A 17,477-nucleotide genomic window follows, 5' to 3' on the forward strand; every position below is an offset into this window, starting at 1 on the left:
AAACATTGCACTCTTTTTGTTTATAAAGCGCCTCCTGCATAAACTTCCACCATACCTTAACTCGTTGTTAACCTATAGATGTACGGGGTACCAGACCGGGGCTCAGGGGCGGCTAACTCTGGAGGTCCCTTCCATCCCCACTGAGTTGGGTAGATCTGCTTTTAGGTTTTTTGCACCTTACGTGTGGATTGATCTACAATGCACTTTAACATTGGAGGAATTGGTGCCTCTGGGGGGCATTTCAGATGGATGTTACTTTTTTTATTGAGGAATTTGGTGCCTCTTGGGCATTTCCGATGGATGTTACTTTTTTTATTGAGGAATTGGTGCCTCTTGGGCATTTCAGATGGATGTTACTTTTTTTTATTGAGGAATGTCTGTTTTTTATGATTGTGTTTAGCTTTTTTGTGTATTGTTGTGTATAATAAAGTGTAGTTTATTGTGTATATGAATATGTAGTTGAATGTGTTTATTGTATTGTAGTGCTATACAGGGCTCATCTGGAAAAGAGATCTTGGTCTCAGCATTGACCCTTTCAAAATAAAGGTTAAATATATATATATTTTTTAAATAAGTATTTACTGTTTTCTAGTCATGACTCATCCTATATAACTACTGCTGTACACACCTTTTCTATTCATATACTGTTCATACTGCCTGCACAAACCAATTTATATATATATTTATATTACGGACTCGTTGCTCGTTCTGATATATTTTTTAAATGTTTAATTTATTATTACATGTGTACTAGTATTGTACTGTTAGATATTTAGTGCTGGAGCTAGAGACATTGGCATTTAGCTAAACCCGCTTTAACACAATGCTAATCTGTGTATACGACCAATAAACTTTGATTTGATTATAATCTTCTCTGAAGGACTAGGAGGAGGATGTGATTGATGAGGTGATTGTGTTACTATTGTGTCTATTCTATTCCCCTGTAGTAGAAATCAGCCTCAAAGGACTGCATTTGGAACAGACAAAGGAGAGAGAGGGAGAGGATGAGGGAGAGGAGAGAGAGAGAGAGAGAGAGAGAGAGAGAGAGAGAGGGGAGAGAGAGAGAGAGAGAGAAGAGAGAGAGAGAGAGAGAGAGAAGAGAGAGAGAGAGAGAGAGAGAGAGAGAGAGAGACTTTCAAACAGTTGAGCTTATTCCCTGGAATCTCAACCAACCATAGATAATGTTCCATAACAGCGATTTATGAGTTATTCCAATGGCCGTCATTATATATCTTAGTTCAATAACATGACTGTTGTGCTGTTTCCATGGTTATACCTGTACTTATCATGCATATCACTTTATGTCCCACCTTGGGAGCTGGCCTTGTTAATCGTAACCCAAGAGACTCATATACAGTACAACATACCCACATGAAAAAATACTATGGTGTATACTATTGTAGGAATAGTATAGTATTCACTGTAGTGTTTACTTTAGTATACAGCAGTATTTACAGTTTACTATAGTATAAAAACTGTAGTAAAAAAAAGTAGTATATACTATAGAAATTACTGTAGTGTTTTTGTGGACTGTAGTATACTGTAGTATTTACTGTAGTGTTTTTGTTTTATTATTTTTGACATAGAAGTGGAGGCTTTCTCCTTGAGGAAATACTAAATGAGCACATTTTCCATAACCTGTAGGACTGGGTTCTAAAACAGAGAGTTCAGAGCTTCTGTTATTTTCTATAACCTGTAGGACTGGGTTCTAAAACAGAGAGTTCAGAGCTTCTGTTCTTTTCTATAACCTGTAGGACTGGGTTCTAAACAGAGAGTTCAGAGCTTCTGTTCTTTTCTATAACCTGTAGGACTGGGTTCTAAAACAGAGAGCTCAGAGCTTCTGTTCTTTTCTATAACCTGTAGGACTGGGTTCTAAAACAGAGAGTTCAGAGCTTCTGTTATTTTCCATAACCTGTAGGACTGGGTTCTAAAACAGAGAGTTCAGAGCTTCTGTTCTTTTCTATAACCTGTAGGACTGGGTTCTAAACAGAGAGTTCAGAGCTTCTGTTCTTTTCTATAACCTGTAGGACTGGGTTCTAAAACAGAGAGCTCAGAGCTTCTGTTCTTTTCCATAACCTGTAGGACTGGGTTCTAAAACAGAGAGTTCAGAGCTTCTGTTCTTTTCTATAACCTGTAGGACTGGGTTCTAAAACAGAGAGCTCAGAGCTTCTGTTCTTTTCTATAACCTGTAGGACTGGGTTCTAAAACAGAGAGCTCAGAGCTTCTGTTCTTTTCTATAACCTGTAGGACTGGGTTCTAAAACAGAGAGTTCAGAGCTTCTGTTCTTTTCTATAACCTGTAGGACTGGGTTCTAAAACAGAGAGTTCAGAGCTTCTGTTCTTTTCTATAACCTGTAGGACTGGGTTCTAAAACAGAGAGCTCAGAGCTTCTGTTCTTTTCTATAACCTGTAGGACTGGGTTCTAAAACAGAGAGTTCAGAGCTTCTGTTCTTTTCTATAACCTGTAGGACTGGGTTCTAAAACAGAGAGTTCAGAGCTTCTGTTCTTTTCTATAACCTGTAGGACTGGGTTCTAAAACAGAGAGTTCAGAGCTTCTGTTATTTTCTATAACCTGTAGGACTGGTTCTAAAACAGAGAGTTCAGAGCTTCTGTTCTTTTCTATAACCTGTAGGACTGGGTTCTAAAACAGAGAGTTCAGAGCTTCTGTTCTTTTCTATAACCTGTAGGACTGGGTTCTAAAACAGAGAGCTCAGAGCTTCTGTTCTTTTCTATAACCTGTAGGACTGGGTTCTAAAACAGAGAGTTCAGAGCTTCTGTTCTTTTCTATAACCTGTAGGGAACCCAATATACAGTCTATACTTGGCATGCAGGTTTCTAAGTTACGGCTGGCACAAATTGGGATATGTGGGAGGGGCAGGGGCAGGGTATATGCAAATTGAATACTGTAGTATTTACTATACTTGAAAAAATGTGGTGTTTTTGCGGACTGTAGTGTTTTTTTTTTTTTACATTTCTGTAGTATTTACTACAGTGTTTTTGTGTGTGGATAATACTGTAGTATTTACTAGAGTATTCTACAGTATACTTCATAATTCTATACTAAGTACTACACATGATCGAGGGATACTACAGTGTGTAGTACAGTATTCTACAGTATACTACAGCGTACTACATAATTATATAGTAAGTACTGTAGTATTCTATAGTAAACTGTAGTTTTTTTTTTTTTATGTGGGTAGACATAGAAGTACTATAATGTGGAACGTTGACTTCAAATAGGAATGTCGGCTCTGATAACTATACTTCTATGCAATAGGAGCCACAGCATGAGGACACGTTTCAGAGTTTGAAATCTCCAGACATGAGAAGCAGTTTCTTAGCTTTCACGATGCACGAGAACCATTTGGTGATAGATAGGGTACACGTAAATGCCGAGTTAAATTAATCTGTGCCCCATAGCGTAGCTTTTTGGAGTAGAACCATTATCTAGACAAAGTTTTGCATCCCAAATGAAACCCTCTTCCGTTTGCAGTGCACTATAGCGCACTATGTAGGGGGGGGGGGAAAGTGCCATTGGTGACAGACTAAATCCCTCTTAGGCCTCTCAGTCAGGCCACTAAAGAGAAGCGTTCCCAGGGATCTCATTTCAGGGTAACTTTAGAGTCAGTGTTTAGGATACCATTTAATCGGGGGGTGAAATTAACAATGGGAAGATAGGTTTTCACTGTAATCAATTTTTCTGGCGTTTTTATGGGTGCTTAGTTTGGGCTATTGGGTCGCGGTGAGTGTAATGCTCCCAGAAGGCTCTTTTAGAGGGGGGAAAAAACTAAATGTTAATATATTCTTTGGAAAAGGAAAAGGGTTTAAATCATTGGACAGCTGGATTTCTTTTCATAGCTTTTCGTTTAAGATTACTTTTTTTTTCCTTCATGTATACGGACAAGGCTCCTAACAGGGTTGGATGGTAATTTGTCATGGAGGAGGTTGGGGACAGTTAGGGGCATTAAGGGGGTGATATTAGGATTGCTAGTTGAGAGTGTATAAGTTCCACATTGTGCACAACACATTCCCAAAGAGTCACCCTGAGAGTGCTCCGATTACGTTATCTAGTAGGGTGAAAAGTATAGTTTATTGAGCTGCATTTGAGGAGAGGACTTGAACTGTCATGGAAAGCGCTGTGTCACTAAATTATGCTGAGTTTTGCACAGTAAAGTCTTGTAGGAATTAGACGTACAGACTTGATTAAGGCCAGGCTGTAAGAAAGAGAATGGTGAATTACACTGCAAGGGAACCATACTCAGTAGAGGTAACTAGGGGTTAATTAACCATACTCAGTAGAGGTAACTAGGGGTTAATTAACCATACTCAGTAGAGGTAACTAGGGGTTAATTAACCATACTCAGTAGAGGTAACTAGGGGTTAATAAACCATACTCAGTAGAGGTAACTAGGGGTTAATAAACCATACTCAGTAGAGGTAGTTAGGGGTTAATAAACCATACTCAGTAGAGGTAACTAGGGGTTAATTAACCATACTCAGTAGAGGTAACTAGGGGTTAATTAACCGTACTCAGTAGAGGTAACTAGGGGGTTAATTAACCATACTCAGTAGAGGCTACTAGGGGTTAATTAACCATACTCAGTAGAGAGGAGAGGTAACTAGGGGTTAATTAACCATACTCAGTAGAGGTAACTAGGGGTTAATTAACCATACTCAGTAGAGGTAACTAGGGGTTAATTAACCATACTCAGTAGAGGTAACTAGGGGTTAATTAACCATACTCAGTAGAGGTAACTAGGGGTTAATAAACCATACTCAGTAGAGGTAACTAGGGGTTAATTAACCATACTCAGTAGAGGTAACTAGGGGTTAATAAACCATACTCAGTAGAGGTAACTAGGGGTTAATTAACCATACTCAGTAGAGGTAACTAGGGGTTAATTAACCATACTCAGTAGAGGTAACTAGGGGGTTAATTAACCATACTCAGTAGAGGTAACTAGGGGTTAATTAACCATACTCAGTAGAGGTAACTAGGGGGTTAATTAACCATACTCAGTAGAGGTTACTAGGGGTTAATTAACCATACTCAGTAGAGAGGAGAGGTAACTAGGGGTTCATTAACCATACTCAGTAGAGGTAACTAGGGGTTAATTAACCATACTCAGTAGAGGTAACTAGGGGTTAATTAACCATACTCAGTAGAGAGGAGAGGTAACTAGGGGTTAATTAACCATACTCAGCAGAGAGGAGAGGTAACTAGGGGTTAATTAACCATACTCAGTAGAGGTAACTAGGGGTTAATTAACCATACTCAGTAGAGGTAACTAGGGGTTAATTAACCATACTCAGTAGAGGTAACTAGGGGTTAATTAACCATACTCAGTAGAGGTAACTAGGGGGTTAATAAACCATACTCAGTAGAGGTAACTAGGGGGTTAATTAACCATACTCAGTAGAGGTAACTAGGGGTTAATAAACCATACTCAGTAGAGGTAACTAGGGGTTAATTAACCATACTCAGTAGAGGTAACTAGGGGTTAATTAACCATACTCAGTAGAGGTAACTAGGGGGTTAATAAACCATACTCAGTAGAGGTAACTAGGGGGTTAATTAACCATACTCAGTAGAGGTAACTAGGGGTTAATAAACCATACTCAGTAGAGGTAACTAGGGGTTAATAAACCATACTCAGTAGAGGTAACTAGGGGTTAATTAACCATACTCAGTAGAGGTAACTAGGGGTTAATTAACCATACTCAGTAGAGGTAACTAGGGGTTAATTAACCATACTCAGTAGAGGTAACTAGGGGTTAATTAACCATACTCAGTAGAGGTAACTAGGGGTTAATTAACCATACTCAGTAGAGGTAACTAGGGGTTAATTAACCATACTCAGCAGAGAGGAGAGGTAACTAGGGGGTTAATTAACCATACTCAGTAGAGAGGAGAGGTAACTAGGGGTTAATTAACCATACTCAGTAGAGAGGAGAGGTAACTAGGGGTTAATTAACCATACTCAGTAGAGAGGAGAGGTAACTAGGGGGTTAATTAACCATACTCAGTAGAGGTAACCAGGGGTTAATTAACCATACTCAGTAGAGGTAACTAGGGGGTTAATTAACCATACTCAGTAGAGGTTACTAGGGGTTAATTAACCATACTCAGTAGAGGTAACTAGGGGTTAATTAACCATACTCAGTAGAGAGGAGAGGTAACTAGGGGTTAATTAACCATACTCAGTAGAGAGGAGAGGTAACTAGGGGGTTAATTAACCATACTCAGTAGAGAGGAGAGGTAACTAGGGGGTTAATTAACCATACTCAGTAGAGGTAACTAGGGGGTTAATTAACCATACTCAGTAGAGGTAACTAGGGGTTAATTAACCATACTCAGTAGAGGTAACTAGGGGGTTAATTAACCATACTCAGTAGAGGTAACTAGGGGTTAATTAACCATACTCAGTAGAGGTAACTAGGGGTTAATTAACCATACTCAGTAGAGAGGAGAGGTAACTAGGGGTTAATTAACCATACTCAGCAGAGAGGAGAGGTAACTAGGGGTTAATTAACCATACTCAGTAGAGGTAACTAGGGGTTAATTAACCATACTCAGTAGAGGTAACTAGGGGTTAATTAACCATACTCAGTAGAGGTAACTAGGGGTTAATTAACCATACTCAGTAGAGGTAACTAGGGGGTTAATAAACCATACTCAGTAGAGGTAACTAGGGGGTTAATTAACCATACTCAGTAGAGGTAACTAGGGGTTAATAAACCATACTCAGTAGAGGTAACTAGGGGTTAATTAACCATACTCAGTAGAGGTAACTAGGGGGTTAATTAACCATACTCAGTAGAGGTAACTAGGGGTTAATTAACCATACTCAGTAGAGGTAACTAGGGGGTTAATTAACCATACTCAGTAGAGGTAACTAGGGGGTTAATTAACCATACTCAGTAGAGGTAACTAGGGGTTAATTAACCATACTCAGTAGAGGTAACTAGGGGTTAATAAACCATACTCAGTAGAGGTAACTAGGGGTTAATTAACCATACTCAGTAGAGGTAACTAGGGGTTAATTAACCATACTCAGTAGAGGTAACTAGGGGTTAATTAACCATACTCAGTAGAGGTAACTAGGGGTTAATTAACCATACTCAGTAGAGGTAACTAGGGGTTAATTAACCATACTCAGTAGAGGTAACTAGGGGTTAATTAACCATACTCAGCAGAGAGGAGAGGTAACTAGGGGGTTAATTAACCATACTCAGTAGAGAGGAGAGGTAACTAGGGGTTAATTAACCATACTCAGTAGAGGTTACTAGGGGTTAATTAACCATACTCAGTAGAGGTAACTAGGGGTTAATTAACCATACTCAGTAGAGAGGAGAGGTAACTAGGGGTTAATTAACCATACTCAGTAGAGAGGAGAGGTAACTAGGGGGTTAATTAACCATACTCAGTAGAGGTAACCAGGGGTTAATTAACCATACTCAGTAGAGGTAACTAGGGGGTTAATTAACCATACTCAGTAGAGGTTACTAGGGGTTAATTAACCATACTCAGTAGAGGTAACTAGGGGGTTAATTAACCATACTCAGTAGAGGTAACTAGGGGGTTAATTAACCATACTCAGTAGAGGTAACTAGGGGTTAATTAACCATACTCAGTAGAGGTAACTAGGGGTTAATAAACCATACTCAGTAGAGGTAACTAGGGGTTAATTAACCATACTCAGTAGAGGTAACTAGGGGTTAATTAACCATACTCAGTAGAGGTAACTAGGGGTTAATTAACCATACTCAGTAGAGGTAACTAGGGGTTAATTAACCATACTCAGTAGAGGTAACTAGGGGTTAATTAACCATACTCAGTAGAGGTAACTAGGGGTTAATTAACCATACTCAGCAGAGAGGAGAGGTAACTAGGGGGTTAATTAACCATACTCAGTAGAGAGGAGAGGTAACTAGGGGTTAATTAACCATACTCAGTAGAGGTTACTAGGGGTTAATTAACCATACTCAGTAGAGGTAACTAGGGGTTAATTAACCATACTCAGTAGAGAGGAGAGGTAACTAGGGGTTAATTAACCATACTCAGTAGAGAGGAGAGGTAACTAGGGGGTTAATTAACCATACTCAGTAGAGGTAACCAGGGGTTAATTAACCATACTCAGTAGAGGTAACTAGGGGGTTAATTAACCATACTCAGTAGAGGTTACTAGGGGTTAATTAACCATACTCAGTAGAGGTAACTAGGGGTTAATTAACCATACTCAGTAGAGAGGAGAGGTAACTAGGGGTTAATTAACCATACTCAGTAGAGAGGAGAGGTAACTAGGGGGTTAATTAACCATACTCAGTAGAGAGGAGAGGTAACTAGGGGGTTAATTAACCATACTCAGTAGAGGTAACTAGGGGGTTAATTAACCATACTCAGTAGAGGTAACTAGGGGTTAATTAACCATACTCAGTAGAGGTAACTAGGGGGTTAATTAACCATACTCAGTAGAGGTAACTAGGGGTTAATTAACCATACTCAGTAGAGGTAACTAGGGGTTAATTAACCATACTCAGTAGAGGTAACTAGGGGTTAATTAACCATACTCAGTAGAGGTAACTAGGGGTTAATTAACCATACTCAGTAGAGAGGAGAGGTAACTAGGGGGTTAATTAACCATACTCAGTAGAGGCAATTAGGGGGTTAATTAACCATACTCAGTAGAGGTAACTAGGGGTTAATTAACCATACTCAGTATAGAGGAGAGGTAACTAGGGGTTAATTAACCATACTCAGTAGAGGTAACTAGGGGTTAATTAACCATACTCAGTAGAGGTAACTAGGGGTTAATTAACCATACTCAGTAGAGAGGAGAGGTAACTAGGGGTTAATTAACCATACTCAGCAGAGAGGAGAGGTAACTAGGGGTTAATTAACCATACTCAGTAGAGGTAACTAGGGGTTAATTAACCATACTCAGTAGAGGTAACTAGGGGTTAATTAACCATACTCAGTAGAGGTAACTAGGGGTTAATTAACCATACTCAGTAGAGGTAACTAGGGGGTTAATAAACCATACTCAGTAGAGGTAACTAGGGGGTTAATTAACCATACTCAGTAGAGGTAACTAGGGGTTAATAAACCATACTCAGTAGAGGTAACTAGGGGTTAATTAACCATACTCAGTAGAGGTAACTAGGGGGTTAATTAACCATACTCAGTAGAGGTAACTAGGGGTTAATTAACCATACTCAGTAGAGGTAACTAGGGGGTTAATTAACCATACTCAGTAGAGGTAACTAGGGGGTTAATTAACCATACTCAGTAGAGGTAACTAGGGGTTAATTAACCATACTCAGTAGAGGTAACTAGGGGTTAATAAACCATACTCAGTAGAGGTAACTAGGGGTTAATTAACCATACTCAGTAGAGGTAACTAGGGGTTAATTAACCATACTCAGTAGAGGTAACTAGGGGTTAATTAACCATACTCAGTAGAGGTAACTAGGGGTTAATTAACCATACTCAGTAGAGGTAACTAGGGGTTAATTAACCATACTCAGTAGAGGTAACTAGGGGTTAATTAACCATACTCAGCAGAGAGGAGAGGTAACTAGGGGGTTAATTAACCATACTCAGTAGAGAGGAGAGGTAACTAGGGGTTAATTAACCATACTCAGTAGAGGTTACTAGGGGTTAATTAACCATACTCAGTAGAGGTAACTAGGGGTTAATTAACCATACTCAGTAGAGAGGAGAGGTAACTAGGGGTTAATTAACCATACTCAGTAGAGAGGAGAGGTAACTAGGGGGTTAATTAACCATACTCAGTAGAGGTAACCAGGGGTTAATTAACCATACTCAGTAGAGGTAACTAGGGGGTTAATTAACCATACTCAGTAGAGGTTACTAGGGGTTAATTAACCATACTCAGTAGAGGTAACTAGGGGGTTAATTAACCATACTCAGTAGAGGTAACTAGGGGGTTAATTAACCATACTCAGTAGAGGTAACTAGGGGTTAATTAACCATACTCAGTAGAGGTAACTAGGGGTTAATAAACCATACTCAGTAGAGGTAACTAGGGGTTAATTAACCATACTCAGTAGAGGTAACTAGGGGTTAATTAACCATACTCAGTAGAGGTAACTAGGGGTTAATTAACCATACTCAGTAGAGGTAACTAGGGGTTAATTAACCATACTCAGTAGAGGTAACTAGGGGTTAATTAACCATACTCAGTAGAGGTAACTAGGGGTTAATTAACCATACTCAGCAGAGAGGAGAGGTAACTAGGGGGTTAATTAACCATACTCAGTAGAGAGGAGAGGTAACTAGGGGTTAATTAACCATACTCAGTAGAGGTTACTAGGGGTTAATTAACCATACTCAGTAGAGGTAACTAGGGGTTAATTAACCATACTCAGTAGAGAGGAGAGGTAACTAGGGGTTAATTAACCATACTCAGTAGAGAGGAGAGGTAACTAGGGGGTTAATTAACCATACTCAGTAGAGGTAACCAGGGGTTAATTAACCATACTCAGTAGAGGTAACTAGGGGGTTAATTAACCATACTCAGTAGAGGTTACTAGGGGTTAATTAACCATGCTCAGTAGAGGTAACTAGGGGTTAATTAACCATACTCAGTAGAGAGGAGAGGTAACTAGGGGTTAATTAACCATACTCAGTAGAGAGGAGAGGTAACTAGGGGGTTAATTAACCATACTCAGTAGAGAGGAGAGGTAACTAGGGGGTTAATTAACCATACTCAGTAGAGGTAACTAGGGGGTTAATTAACCATACTCAGTAGAGGTAACTAGGGGTTAATTAACCATACTCAGTAGAGGTAACTAGGGGGTTAATTAACCATACTCAGTAGAGGTAACTAGGGGTTAATTAACCATACTCAGTAGAGGTAACTAGGGGTTAATTAACCATACTCAGTAGAGGTAACTAGGGGTTAATTAACCATACTCAGTAGAGGTAACTAGGGGTTAATTAACCATACTCAGTAGAGAGGAGAGGTAACTAGGGGGTTAATTAACCATACTCAGTAGAGGCAATTAGGGGGTTAATTAACCATACTCAGTAGAGGTAACTAGGGGTTAATTAACCATACTCAGTATAGAGGAGAGGTAACTAGGGGTTAATTAACCATACTCAGTAGAGGTAACTAGGGGTTAATTAACCATGCTCAGTAGAGAGGAGAGTTAACTAGGGGTTAATTAACCATACTCAGCAGAGAGGAGAGGTAACTAGGGGTTAATTAACCATACTCAGTAGAGAGGAGAGGTAACTAGGGGTTAATAAACCATACTTAGTAGAGAGGAGAGGTAACTAGGGGGTTAATTAACCATACTCAGTAGAGAGGAGAGGTAACCAGGGGTTAATAAACCATACTTAGTAGAGAGGAGAGTTAACTAGGGGTTAATTAACCATACTCAGTAGAGTCAATTAGGGGGTTAATTAACCATACTCAGTAGAGAGGAGAGGTAACTAGGGGTTAATTAACCATACTCAGTAGAGAGGAGAGTTAACCAGGGGTTAACTAACCATACTAAATGGCACTGTATTTTTACAGTGTGTGACTGACAGTTTCTGGGACAGTTTGGGCCGGCTCCTCCACTCTGTGATTTCCCTGTATAGGACTGACAGGGAATGAGAGGAATATCTTTTCAAGCTTTCTAAGCTTTTCCTGTTTAAATTGTCATAATTTCCGCCAAAGAGAGAGAGAAAAAAAAGCTTTTTATTGAATTTATACAAAATGTTCCGTTCATTTTCAAAAATTATTCTCCTGTGTATGGATCCTAAATCATGATTAATCTTCAGGGTGGACGGACCTGCTAGGCTTCTTAACCTAATACTGTAACAGTTATGGTCTGGTATATAATGATCGCATTCATAAATGCATAATGGCAATCTATCATGCACAGGACTGTATTTCACCAAGTACTCACACCCCTTGGTTTTTTCCACATTGTGTTGTGTTACAGCCTGAATTTAAAATGGATTAAATTGAGATTTTGTATCACTGGCCTACACACAATACCCCATAATGTAAAAGTGGAATTATGTTTTTCTAAATGTTTACAAATTAATAAAAAATGAAAAGCATAAATGTCTTGAGTCAGTAAGTATTCAACCCCTTTGTTATGGCAAGCCTAAATAAGTTCAGGAGTAAAAATATGCTTAACAAGTCACATAATAAGTTGCATGGACTCACTCTGTGTTCAATAATAGTGTTGAACATGATTTTTGAATGACTACGTGATCTCTGTACCCCTCACATACAATTATATGTAAGGTCCCTCCGTCCAGCAGTGAATTTTAAACACAGATTCAACCGTAAAGACCAGGGAGGTTTTCCAATGCCTCTGTGAAGTTATTAATGACACTTTAGATGGTGTATCAATACACCCAGTCTCTACAAAGATACAGGCGTCCTTCCTAACTCAGTTGCTTGGAGAGGAAGGAAAACACTCAGTGATTTGACCATGAGGCCAATGGTGACTTTAAAACAATTACAGAGTTTAGTGGCTGTGATAGGAAGAAAACTGAGGATGGATCAACATTGTAGTTACTAAACAAAATACTAACCTATATTACATTTTAGTCATTTAGCAGACGCTCTTATCCAGAGCGACTTACAGTTAGTGAGTGCATACATTATTATTAAAAAAAAAAAAATTAATACTGGCCCCCCATGGGAATCGAACCCACAATCCTGGCGTTGCAAACGCCATGCTCTACCAACTGAGCTACCTCCCTGCCAGCCATTCCCTCCCCTACCCTGGACGACATTTGGCCAATTGTGCGCCGCCCCATGGGTCTCCCGGTCGCGGCCGGCTACAACAGAGCCTGGATTCGAACCAGGATCTCTAGTGGCACAGCTAGCACTGCGATGCAGTGCCTTAGACCACTGTGCCACGTATATGACAGAGTGAAAAGAAGGAAGCTTTTACAGAATACAAATATTCCAAAACATGCATCCTGTTTGCAATAAAGCACTAAAGTAAAACTGCAAAAAATGTGGCAAAGAAATTCACTTTATGTCCTGAATACAAAGCGTTGTGTTTTGTGCAAATCCAACACGACACGTCACTGAGTATCACTCTTTCATATTTTCAAGCATGGTGGTTGCTGCATCATGTTATGGGTCTGCTTGTCATCGGCAAGGACTAGGGCATTTTGGCGGATAAAAAGAAACGGAATACACATAATCACAGGCAAAATCCTAGAGGAAAACCTGGTTCAGTCTGCTTTCCACCAGACACTGGGAGACTAGAGGAAACCCTGGTTCAGTCTGCTTTCCACCAGACACTGGGAGACTAGAGGAAAACCTGGTTCAGTCTGCTTTCCACCAGACACTGGGAGACTAGAGGAAAACCTGGTTCAGTCTGCTTTCCACCAGACACTGGGAGACTAGAGGAAAACCTGGTTCAGTCTGCTTTCAACCAGACACTGGGAGACTAGAGGAAAACCTGGTTCAGTCTGCTTTCCACCAGACACTGGGAGACTAGAGGAAAACCTGGTTCAGTCTGCTTTCCACCAGACACTGGGAGACTAGAGGAAAACCTGGTTCAGTCTGCTTTCCACCAGACACTGGGAGACTAGAGGAAAACCTGGTTCAGTCTGCTTTCCAACAGACACTGGGAGACTAGAGGAAAACCTGGTTCAGTCTGCTGTCCACCAGACACTGGGAGACTAGAGGAAAACCTGGTTCAGTCTGCTTTCCACCAGACACTGGGAGACTAGAGGAAAACCTGGTTCAGTCTGCTGTCCACCAGACACTGGGAGACTAGAGGAAACCCTGGTTCAGTCTGCTTTCCAACAGACACTGGGAGACTAGAGGAAAACCTGGTTCAGTCTGCTTTCCAACAGACACTGGGAGACAAATTCACCTTTCAGCAGTACAGGAACCTAAAACACAAGGCCAAATATACGCTGGAGTTGCTTACCAAGACGTCAGTGAATGTACCTGAGTGGCCTAGTTACAGTTTTGACTTAAATCGGCTTGGAAATCTATGGCAAGACCTGAAAATGGCTGTCTAGCAATGATCAACAACCAATTTAACAGAGCTTGAAGACTTTGGAAAAGAACAATGTGAAAATATTGTACAATCCAGGTGTGCAAAGCTCTTAGAGACTTACCCAGAAAGACTCACAGCTGTTTTTTTTTGCACATTGAGTTGAATATACAGTATGTAACCCTCCTGTAGTCCCCCTCCTGATTCTTCCTATAATGTTTTTTAGTCAGATCAAGATCGATCCAGTGCATGCAATGTGCAAACTTATCGTCCTATTAATGGATTATCACAGAGATAATTATAAGCCTTTAATGGGTAATTTCCTGCAAATACATGTGAGCCAAACATACTGAAACTCTTAGCTGAACTGAACTGGCTGCTGGGAAGGGGAGAAGGGAGAGCTATGGGGAGTGAGTTTCTGGCCTTTGGGAGCTACATGTCCTTAAACTATACTCCCTTTGTCAATTCATTTAAGCAACACACACACACACACACAGACAGACAGACACACACACACACACACAGACACACACACACACATTATTAATTTGAGCAGAGAACGTGTGGACTTGGAAAAATTAACAAATCATATAAATGTATCCATTTTTCATACAGCAAGTACAGTATATATAACCCAAGGGTCCTGGTGCCCCCCCCCCTTCATTACTTGATGTTGTATATATAACCCAAGGGTCTTGGTGTCCCCCCCCCACCCCCTTCATTACTTGATGTTGTATATATAACCCAAGGGTCTTGGTGTCCCCCCCCCCTTCATTACTTGATGTTGTATATATAACCCAAGGGTCTTGGTGTCCCCCCCCCCCCCTTCATTACTTGATGTTGTATATATAACCCAAGGGTCTTGGTGTCACCACACCCTTCATTACTTGATGTTGTATATATAACCCAAGGGTCTTGGTGTCACCCCACCCTTCATTACTTGATGTTGTATATATAACCCAAGGGTCTTGGTGTCCCCCCCCCCTTCATTACTTGATGTTGTATATATAACCCAAGGGTCTTGGTGTCCCCCCCCCCCCCTTCATTACTTGATGTTGTATATATAACCCAAGGGTCTTGGTGTGTCCCCCCCCCTTCATTACTTGATGTTGTATATATAACCCAAGGGTCTTGGTGTCACCCCACCCTTCATTACTTGATGTTGTATATATAACCCAAGGGTCTTGGTGTCACCCCACCCTTCATTACTTGATGTTGTATATATAACCCAAGGGTCTTGGTGTCCCCCCCCCACCCTTCATTACTTGATGTTGTATATATAACCCAAGGGTCTTGGTGTCCCCCCCCCCCTTCATTACTTGATGTTGTATGTATAACCCAAGGGTCCTGGTGTCGTCCCCCCCCCTTTCATTACTTGATGTTGTATATATAACCCAAGGGTCTTGGTGTCACCCCCCCCCCCCCCCTTCATTACTTGATGTTGTATATATAACCCAAGGGTCCTGGTGTCCCCCCCCCCACCCTTCATTACTTGATGTTGTATATATAACCCAAGGGTCTTGGTGTCGTCCCCCCCTTCATTACTTGATGTTGTATATATAACCCAAGGGTCTTGGTGTCCCCCCCCCCCTTCATTACTTGATGTTGTATATATAACCCAAGGGTCCTGGTGTCCCCCCCCCCCCCCCCCCCCCCCCCCCCTTCATTACTTGATGTTGTATATATAACCCAAGGGTCTTGGTGTCCCCCCCCCCCCCCCCCCCTTCATTACTTGATGTTGTATATATAACCCAAGGGTCTTGGTGTCCCCCCCCCCCTTCATTACTTGATGTTGTATATATAACCCAAGGGTCTTGGTGTCCCCCCCCCCCCTTCATTACTTGATGTTGTATATATAACCCAAGGGTCCTGGTGTCACCCCACCCTTCATTACTTGATGTTGTATATATAACCCAAGGGTCTTGGTGTCCCCCCCCCTTCATTACTTGATGTTGTATATATAACCCAAGGGTCTTGGTGTCCCCCCCCCCCTTCATTACTTGATGTTGTATATATAACCCAAGGGTCTTGGTGTGTCCCCCCCCCTTCATTACTTGATGTTGTATATATAACCCAAGGGTCTTGGTGTCACCCCACCCTTCATTACTTGATGTTGTATATATAACCCAAGGGTCTTGGTGTCACCCCACCCTTCATTACTTGATGTTGTATATATAACCCAAGGGTCTTGGTGTCCCCCCCCCCACCCTTCATTACTTGATGTTGTATATATAACCCAAGGGTCTTGGTGTCCCCCCCCCCCTTCATTACTTGATGTTGTATGTATAACCCAAGGGTCCTGGTGTCGTCCCCCCCCCTTCATTACTTGATGTTGTATATATAACCCAAGGGTCTTGGTGTCCCCCCCCCCCCCCCCCCCCCCCTTCATTACTTGATGTTGTATATATAACCCAAGGGTCCTGGTGTCCCCCCCCACCCTTCATTACTTGATGTTGTATATATAACCCAAGGGTCTTGGTGCCACCCCCCCCCCCCTTCATTACTTGATGTTGTATATATAACCCAAGGGTCTTTGTGTCCCCCCCCCCCCCCCTTCATTACTTGATGTTGTATATATAACCCAAGGGTCCTGGTGTCGTCCCCCCCCTTTCATTACTTGATGTTGTATATATAACCCAAGGGTCTTGGTGTCACCCCCCCCCCCCCCCCCCCCCCCTTCATTACTTGATGTTGTATATATAACCCAAGGGTCCTGGTGTCCCCCCCCCACCCTTCATTACTTGATGTTGTATATATAACCCAAGGGTCTTGGTGCCACCCCCCCCCCCCCCCCTTCATTACTTGATGTTGTATATATAACCCAAGGGTCTTGGTGTGTGTCCCCCCCTTCATTACTTGATGTTGTATATATAACCCAAGGGTCCTGGTGTCGTCCCCCCCCTTTCATTACTTGATGTTGTATATATAACCCAAGGGTCTTGGTGTCACCCCCCCCCCCCCCCCCCCCCTTCATTACTTGATGTTGTATATATAACCCAAGGGTCCTGGTGTCCCCCCCCCACCCTTCATTACTTGATGTTGTATATATAACCCAAGGGTCTTGGTGTCGTCCCCCCCTTCATTACTTGATGTTGTATATATAACCCAAGGGTCTTGGTGTCCCCCCCCCCCCCTTCATTACTTGATGTTGTATATATAACCCAAGGGTCCTGGTGTCCCCCCCCCACCCTTCATTACTTGATGTTGTATATATAACCCAAGGGTCTTGGTGTCCCCCCACCCTTCATTACTTGATGTTGTATATATAACCCAAGGGTCTTGGTGTCACCCCCCCCCCTTCATTACTTGATGTTGTATATATAACCCAAGGGTCTTGGTGTCGTCGTCCCCCCCCCCCCCCCCCCCCCTTCATTACTTGATGTTGTATATATAACCCAAGGGTCTTGGTGTCACCCCCACCCTTCATTACTTGATGTTGTATATATAACCCAAGGGTCTTGGTGTCACCCCACCCTTCATTACTTG

The sequence above is a fragment of the Coregonus lavaretus genome (genome assembly GCF_964263955.1).
Source record: "Coregonus lavaretus genome assembly, chromosome: 33".
NCBI lineage: Eukaryota > Metazoa > Chordata > Actinopteri > Salmoniformes > Salmonidae > Coregonus > Coregonus lavaretus.